Consider the following 8,085-nt stretch of genomic DNA (forward strand, 5'->3'; position numbering starts at 1 on the left):
ACAAATTTTCATTAAGTAGTGAGAATTGAGAATGAGGGGGTTTTATAGAGTTTGGGAGTTATTTTTAAGTATAAGATAAGGTGAAATGAAGAGATGTGATAGAATGGTGTGGGTTTAAGAGAAAAATGGGGGTAAATTAGAGAGGATTGAAAGGCATTTGTGTAAGAAGGGTAAATGGGTTGAATCTTTCAACCCATTTGGGTTGAGTATTAGATGGAATGAAATGAATAAGAGTGGTTGAGAGGATGGGATTGTGTAAGAGGGTAATAAATTGGTGAAGTGAGTTGAGGGGATGTGATTTTAATTAAAAGAAGCGATTGTGTAAGAGGGTGGTTGATGATATTTTGAAAGGGTGCAGGAGATGATGCCATGTGTCAAAATGGGTGAAGATTAAGGGTTAAGATGGGTTGATGGGAGAGGATGAGTGTTTAATTTGGGAAGAAGAGTGCTAGTCTAGATTGTAGATGTGGATTTTGCACGGAATGATGAGGATAAATTAGAGGGAGGTATAGGTTAGGGGTGTGGGTAGATTAGATTTTTTAGAGAAAATGTGATAGGTTGATGTGGGTATATTAGGGGAGGTATAGGTTAGAGGTGTGGGTAGATGATGTTTAGAGAAAATGTGATGGGATAAGTTGGGGATGAGGGAGGTGAGTTGGAGTGGTGACATGTGTCCCACCTTGATGATTGTGGTGATTGATTGTGGTGTTGGGCTAGGTTGAGAATTAGGCTTGGTAATGAGTTGGGCTTGGGTAGAGTATTGGATAGGTATAGTGTTGGATTGGACTTAGGTTGTGAGTTGAATATGAATAGATTTGAGTTGAATGGGCTTGGGTAATGGGTAGAATAAGAATGGGTTTGGGGATTGAGTTGAGTGGGCTTAGGTGAGGGGTTGAATAATAATGGGTTTGGGTTGAGTTGAATGGACTTGTGTAATGGTAGAAAAAAAATGGGTTTGGACTTATGTTACGTTAGATTGAGTTGAAGAGTGTAGAAGGGTGATGAGGAATTGGGTTCCATGGGCCACGTGGGAAGCCTTAGGCCTTTTATTGAAAGAAATAGAGGACTTTTGGAGGTATGGGCTTTGAAGGCCCAATCCATTTTTTACTATCTTTTTGAGAATTTTGCGTCGAGGGCCCAATCAAATTTGGGTGTCTACAGCTGCCCCTCTTTGCAGGAGTTTCGTGCAAAGAATAGACAAAACCCTGATTTGTGTGGGCCCAAGGATTTCACTCAAACAAGTTTGAAAACACCGATTTGGTTTGATGAATTTGATGACAAGATGTGGCTGTCCAAGCACGAGGTCTGATTTCCTCGACCTCGTGGCACGGAGCTCGTATGAGGTCTCAAATTTGTGATAGTTTAGAGAAAAACTTTGAAACGAGAGTTTTCTAACGAGTCTTGAACAAATTTGAATTTTACTTTTGCGAAAATGTTATTTTGTCGGTTTGTTTTTTTTTAACCTAAAATCCACTCTTCTTTGTCTTACTTTATTTTTCCCACAAGTTAATCTTCCTTATTCATGTTTTGTCCCTTGTAATGGTGCATTTGATCCTTTCAACAGTGCAAGCAATAAGGTTGTTAACAGTTGCTACAGATCCAAGAGAGAGTTTTTTTGTTGGAGTTGAATCAACTAAGATCTAAAAGTAGGAGGGTTACATAGTCTAAGTCACCCACATTTTAGAATCACATTTATTGCAACAATATCAACATGAGCATAAACTACGAACGAGCTTGTTGCATCAGTGCTACTCTCTTGTAAAATCAACATGTTCCTCAAGTTGGAATTTGGAGTATTTACTCACAATAGAGATATACAGTTGTCAAGATCAGGAGATCGGCTTAGGTCTTTGAGGAGTAAGGAATCTTCCATTTTGAAGGCTAAGATTGGTGATCTACGGGAGAGGCTTGCTTAGGGTCCCTACTTCGATGCCTTCGCATCTTACCTGGTGAGTCATGATGCTTCGGACGCTGAAGTGGTGGTGATGGGGCAAGCTGCCCGAATTTGTGCCCTGGAAAAAAGATTTGATTATTTCTTCATTTCTCGTCGAGACATATGATTGGCACCAGGTATTTTTATGTTTTTTTTAAACGACACGTAATATAAAACTTTTTTTAAATGAAAAGAAAATAGGTTTTGTACTTACTAGGCCTCACGTGTATCTATTGTTTTGAAAACATGAAGTTTGAGTAAGTCCTAGATTTTTCATCATCTGTCAAAATATTAGTTTTGAAAACGTTTGAATTTTTGTGATTTGTCCTTGTCAAATTGATATTTGTAGATATAGAATATGAAGACTTTTGAAAAACCTTTGTTACTTTGATGATATCTATGTTTTCGCCAACTACTGAGGATATAGATGTCAGTAGTTCTTAGGCTCCTTTTAGAGTCATCTACAATGCCCTAATACTGGGTGAATATTGATTGAGCATGAGACTTGGGATTTCAGAAAAATTTTGTCGTTCATAGTTTATACTCATGTGAGCTAGGAGTTTTTCATTTTATTTTTTATTTTTTTATTTTTTTTATTTTTCCTTATTGCCCCTAGTGCTAGTTACGATTTTCACCAAACCCGATTTTCACATTTTTGCGCATTGATGCCCTTTTGGGTTTTTATCATGCCGGTGGCTTTGATCTTACTATAATCTGATTCTTTTACTCATAGCGTCCTTTTGGGTTTTCACTATGCCCTTTTCATATTATACTTGTATTTTTTTGGATTTTTACATTACAAATCTTGTTTAAAGTCTCTGTGTCAAGGCTTAATGATTCAAGTTGAGCTGTGAGATCGACAACTCTACTCTTGTAGTGGCACTCTTTATCAAGTGATCGATTTAAATTCTCCTCTTGAGTTTGCTGACGACTATTCGTGGTTCGACAACTCAAGTTGAGCCGCGAGATTGATTACTCTACGTTTCATTGCTCTTTTTTTTTGAATATTCGATCTAGATTCCCTTCTCGAGTCTTCTAACTACTAATAAGACTTGAGGTCCGGATCAAGTTACAAGATCATTGATGCTGTTACCGTCATTATGATGCCTTAGAACATTCCCTGATCTAAAAGGACTTTTGGTGGGACGAAATGTTGGCTAAGGTTAAGTGTAGTGGAGAAGTACAGAAAAAATTAAGATCTAAGTTTATCGAGTTTATTTAAAGTGGGTTAGACATGGGATTCATCTATTTTTATTTCGTAAAGGTGATCTATGTCTCCTCTCAGCATCTCTGGAGATTTGGTCAAGCTCAAGATCAAGTGTCCGATTTTTTGACTTTTTTGATTTTTTTTGTATTTTTAGCCATTCACAGTTTATCCTTATGCGGGCCAATAGTACTTTGATGCTTTGATTTCTCTTTTTTTTTTTACTGTTGACTTGCCCTAATCTTAGGTAAAGAAATGAACGTGATGGTTCAAAAGGGTTTACTAGGTTTAGATAATTGTTTTCAAGATAGCAAAGATGACTTTTCGTCATCTCAGGATCAGTCTTCAAGCGTAATATTTCTTGATAGTATCAGCATTGATCAATTGCGGGAAGACTTGTCCGTCCATTTCTGTGAGAATCAGAACTCCTCCCGTCATTACCTTTTTCACAATAAATGGTCCCTTATAGTTTGGTGGAAATTTTCCCCTAGCGTCTTCTTGGATTTGCAAGATTTTCTTCAAAACAAGGTCTCCTGACGAGAAATCTCTAGGTTTAACCTTTTTGTTGTAAGCACGAGCTATTCGCTGCTGATAAATCTTTTCGTGGCAAATAGCTACGAGGCGCTTCTCTTCAATTAGATTCAGTTGATCAAATCGGGCTTGAACCCATTCTATTTCGTCTAACTCTACTTCTTTCAAGATCCGGAATGAGGGAATCTCAACCTCAACGGGTAAGACTGCTTCCATTTCATATACCAACGAGTACGAAGTTGTCCCAGTTGAGATTCGAAATGAAGTCTGATAGGTGTGAAGGGCGAAAGCTAACATGTTGTGCCAATCTTTGTATGTGACTGCCATTTTCTCAATGATTCTTTTGATGTTCTTGTTGGCAACCTCAACTGCTCCGTTCATCTTGGGTCTGTAAAGTACAGAGTTGTGATGAGTGATTTGGAAGTCTTCGCACATCTTGATTATATCATTGTTCTTGAAATTCTTGGCATTGTCTGTTACTAATCAGTTGGGAAGCCTATATCGACAGATGATGTTGTTCTTGACAAACTTCAATACATTGCTTTTGGTGACATTGGCATATGATGCAGCTTCTACCCATTTTGTGAAGTAATTGATAGCAACCAGGATGAAACGATATCCATTTGAAGTTTTTGGAGAAATCTGCCCAATGACGTCCATGCCCCAGAGTGAGAATGGTCAAGGAGTAGTCATGCTGTGCAATTCTGAAGGTGGGACGTTGATCTTATTGACATAGATCTAGCAAAGATAACATTTACGAACGTGTTGATAACAATCGCTTTCCATTGTCGTCCATTAATATCTCATCCTCATGATCTTTTTGGCAAGCATGTGACCATTCATGTGAGGTCCGCAAACTCCCTCATGTACAGTCTCGATCAATCGTTTAACCTCTGTTTCTGTGACATAACGGAGAAGAACCTCGTGATGTGATTTTTTGAATAGAGTCTCGTTACTTAGGAAAAATTGACCTGCCAATCTTTGGATGGTCCTTCGATCATTTACCGTTATATCTGATGGGATGGTTTTATCTTTTAAGTATGTCTTGATGTCTAAATACCACGATTTCTATTCAGGTTCTGCTATATCCACTGGTAAACAATAGGCTGGTTCGTCCTTGGACGCCAATTTTGATAGGATCGATGACTAGGTCCTTTGAAATACTGATCATTGTAGCAAGCGCGGCAAGTACATCTACAAACTGATTTTTGGCTCGTGGCATGTAAGTGAATGAGATCCTGGCGAAGTTTGAGTTCAGTTCTTCCAAGTACTCATGGTAAAGGATTAATCTTTGTTCTCGAGTCTTCCATTCTCCGGTTGTCTAATAGATCACTAAACTTGAATCTCTGAATACATCGATTTCGTCCACTTCTAAGTCGATTGTTGATTTTAACCCTGTGATACATACTTTATACTTTGTCTCGTTATTGAAATATTAGAATTTTAATTGGATGGCAATCGGAACATGAAATCTATCTGGTTTGATCAAAACTGTCCTTATTCCATTTCCTTTTTGATTTGCAACTCCGTCGAAATACATTTTCTAACCTTGCTCTTTGTCACTATCTTCAACTTTTGTCAACAAGATGGCCTCATCTGGGAAATTTGTCTTTAATGGCTCATAGTCAGGTAAGGGAAGCTCAGCTAAGTGGTCGGCAATGACTTGTCCCTTGATAGCTTTTTAAGTGACAGGGCGCATCTGAACATGAATTTTTTAAAGTTGAATTTCTCTACGGTGTGCATCCCCGTGATGGTTGTTTTGACCAACTAGTCAATTGGGTTATTGCCTGCAGCTAGCATCCTGAGATGACATAAAAGAGTATTTCAATACATTTTCAAGGTCCATGCAAAACATATCTTTGTAAGTCATTTTTTTTGTGCAAACAATAAATCTTTTGCAAATCATTTTCCTTTTCTTTTCTATTGAAAAATATTTTTCTTCTCTTGAAATGGGTTGGGACCCGAAATTAGAGAAAAAAATAACTTGAACTTCATTTTGACTTAGATGGTTCGATCAATTGTGATCGTTAAATCGAGATGAACTGATTCATTGTGCATCACTACCAAATTTAAAATGGATTCTTTATTGGGTTGGTGCACCCATTGATATAATAGTTTTGAATCAGATTAAACAAATGCTTTGATTATCTTGAAGACAAAATCGTAACTTCCTGATCTTGATAATTTATAATGTATATTTCCTAAAAGCAACTCGAGAACACCTACTATAAGTTCGAGTAGTGACTTGTGGGAAGGTTTCTAGACTCTAGGTTTACTACATGCAATGCAATTTATCTGGTCACCCTTGCCCAAGTACACCTATATTCCTCTCAAGCGTACTCAATCCAATGGTACATGGGGACTTGATTTGATATACCGTATAGGTGATAATATAAATTTCCAACTCAAATCTTTGAAATCAAAAATTACCAGTTTAATCCCTAGTTGAGAGGTGGCGCACGATACTGAGCAAAGGCACTCTTAAGTCACCTCTCATCTAGAATAGACGTCGTCTATCCCCCTAATACCGTAGTACGACGGGGCAGGATCTCGCTTAGGCACTGATTTTGACCAAGAAGTGCAATTAGATTACTTTGATATATCGTATAGGTACGAGTCTAGAGTTGTAACTTTCATAAATGATTTTCGTATCCCGCAAAGAGACTGACCACGTACTAGTACTACGTTGGCAATCAGGACATGTGACCATATGGCTTATAATAAGACAAAGGCTCAGGTCGCTCCAACATGAGTGCATCGATATACCTTTTAGAATCATCCAATCAAATGGTATTAATGTCTCAGTTTTATATACCTTACGATACGTAATTGGAGTTGTGGTTTTCATAAATGACGTCACATCTCCAAGGAGATCGGGCCATGCACTACTATCACATTGGCTATTAGAGACATGTAAACTTGCAATGCAATAAAGTAAACGTGCTAGTGGTGTGTGCAAATAGGATAGGGTGTAGTCAGGACATTTTTCAGATAAGTGGGCTCGTGGGCCAAATCAAACCATTCATATATAGATGTCACATAGATCAAAGACTACCAAATCCATCACATATACATTAAGATCATGTAGGCAGATTAAAATATATCTATAGAGACCATGACTTTTTAGATAATTAGTCCACAATGATAGCACATTCATAGTTAGGCATCGACCAATCTATTTTTTTTCATTCTTTTATACGAATGAACTAATCATGAAAAGACTTCTATTTTTATTTTTATTTTTTTTATGATCCAACCGATGATCGCTTTGAATTTTTATTTTGATCAATCAAAAAAGTGATGAACGGTACACCCTAAGTTTAACAAAAAGTGATTCGTTTGATCTTTTGAAGTTTTAAAATTAAAAAAAAAATGAAGTCCAAGAGGAAAGTTGCCAAGACTGATGTAAGGAACAAACTAAGCAAAAAAAATTTAATTTTTTTTTGTGCTCATTTTGAGACACATTGCCTCTGATTTTTGGCTTAGGCAAAAAATTTTCTTATGTTTTTTTTAACTCATTTTGTATCCCTACAAGACGTCAAACAGAAAGTTAGCGTAAACGATAGTAAACGAACTCAAAAATCGATTTCAACTTGACAAAATCTTACTGACTTTGTCACATTTGGAAGAAAATTTTGTTCTACCTCAAATCAATATGCATAATAGTTAATCGGAGATCGGACGAGAAAGTTACAATTAGTTTAAGTTCGGCTATCTATTCGATAAAAAAAAACGTATTTTTTTACTCATTTTGAGGCACATTGCCTCTGATTTTTGGCTTGGGCAAAAAAATATTTTTTTTTTATTTTTTTTATAATATGCATGTTTAAAAGAAACATAATCGGATAACTAAAGTAAGAATCGAAAAATTCGATATGTGCCCTCAAATATGAAGGGCTTTGATGTTGATTCAACCCATTGAGAACACTCTTATTGAAAAAGGGTCCCTTTGATGGTTCAAACCATGATGGTGTGTGTAAAGGTGTGTAGAAAGGGATGAGTAGAAGAGGGGAGTTTGAGGGGGTGTTCTTTTGTCCAAACCCACCTTGCTCATTTGTTGACTTTTTTTTACTTTTCTTGATGAATCCCTTTGATCTTCTTAGATTTGCTTGAGAAAAAGTTGAGAGTTGAGAGTTGAAGGTAATGGAGGTGAGTTGAGAATTGAGAGTTTGAGAGTTGAGAGTAGTGAGGTGAGTTGAGAATTGAGAATTTAATAATTGAGAGTAGTAAGGCGAGTAGAGAGTTTTTTTTAGAGAGTATTTTTCTCAAATTTTCATTAGGTAGTGAGAATTGAGAATGATGGGGGTTTTATAGAGTTTGGAAGTTATTTTTAGGGGTAAGATGGGATGAAATGAAGAGATGTGGTAGAATGGTGTAGGGTTTAAGAAAAAGGTGGGTGTAAATTAAAGATGATTGA

This window comes from Akebia trifoliata, chromosome 16 (assembly GCF_017979445.1).
Source record: "Akebia trifoliata isolate Shusen 1 chromosome 16, ASM1797944v1, whole genome shotgun sequence".
NCBI lineage: Eukaryota > Viridiplantae > Streptophyta > Magnoliopsida > Ranunculales > Lardizabalaceae > Akebia > Akebia trifoliata.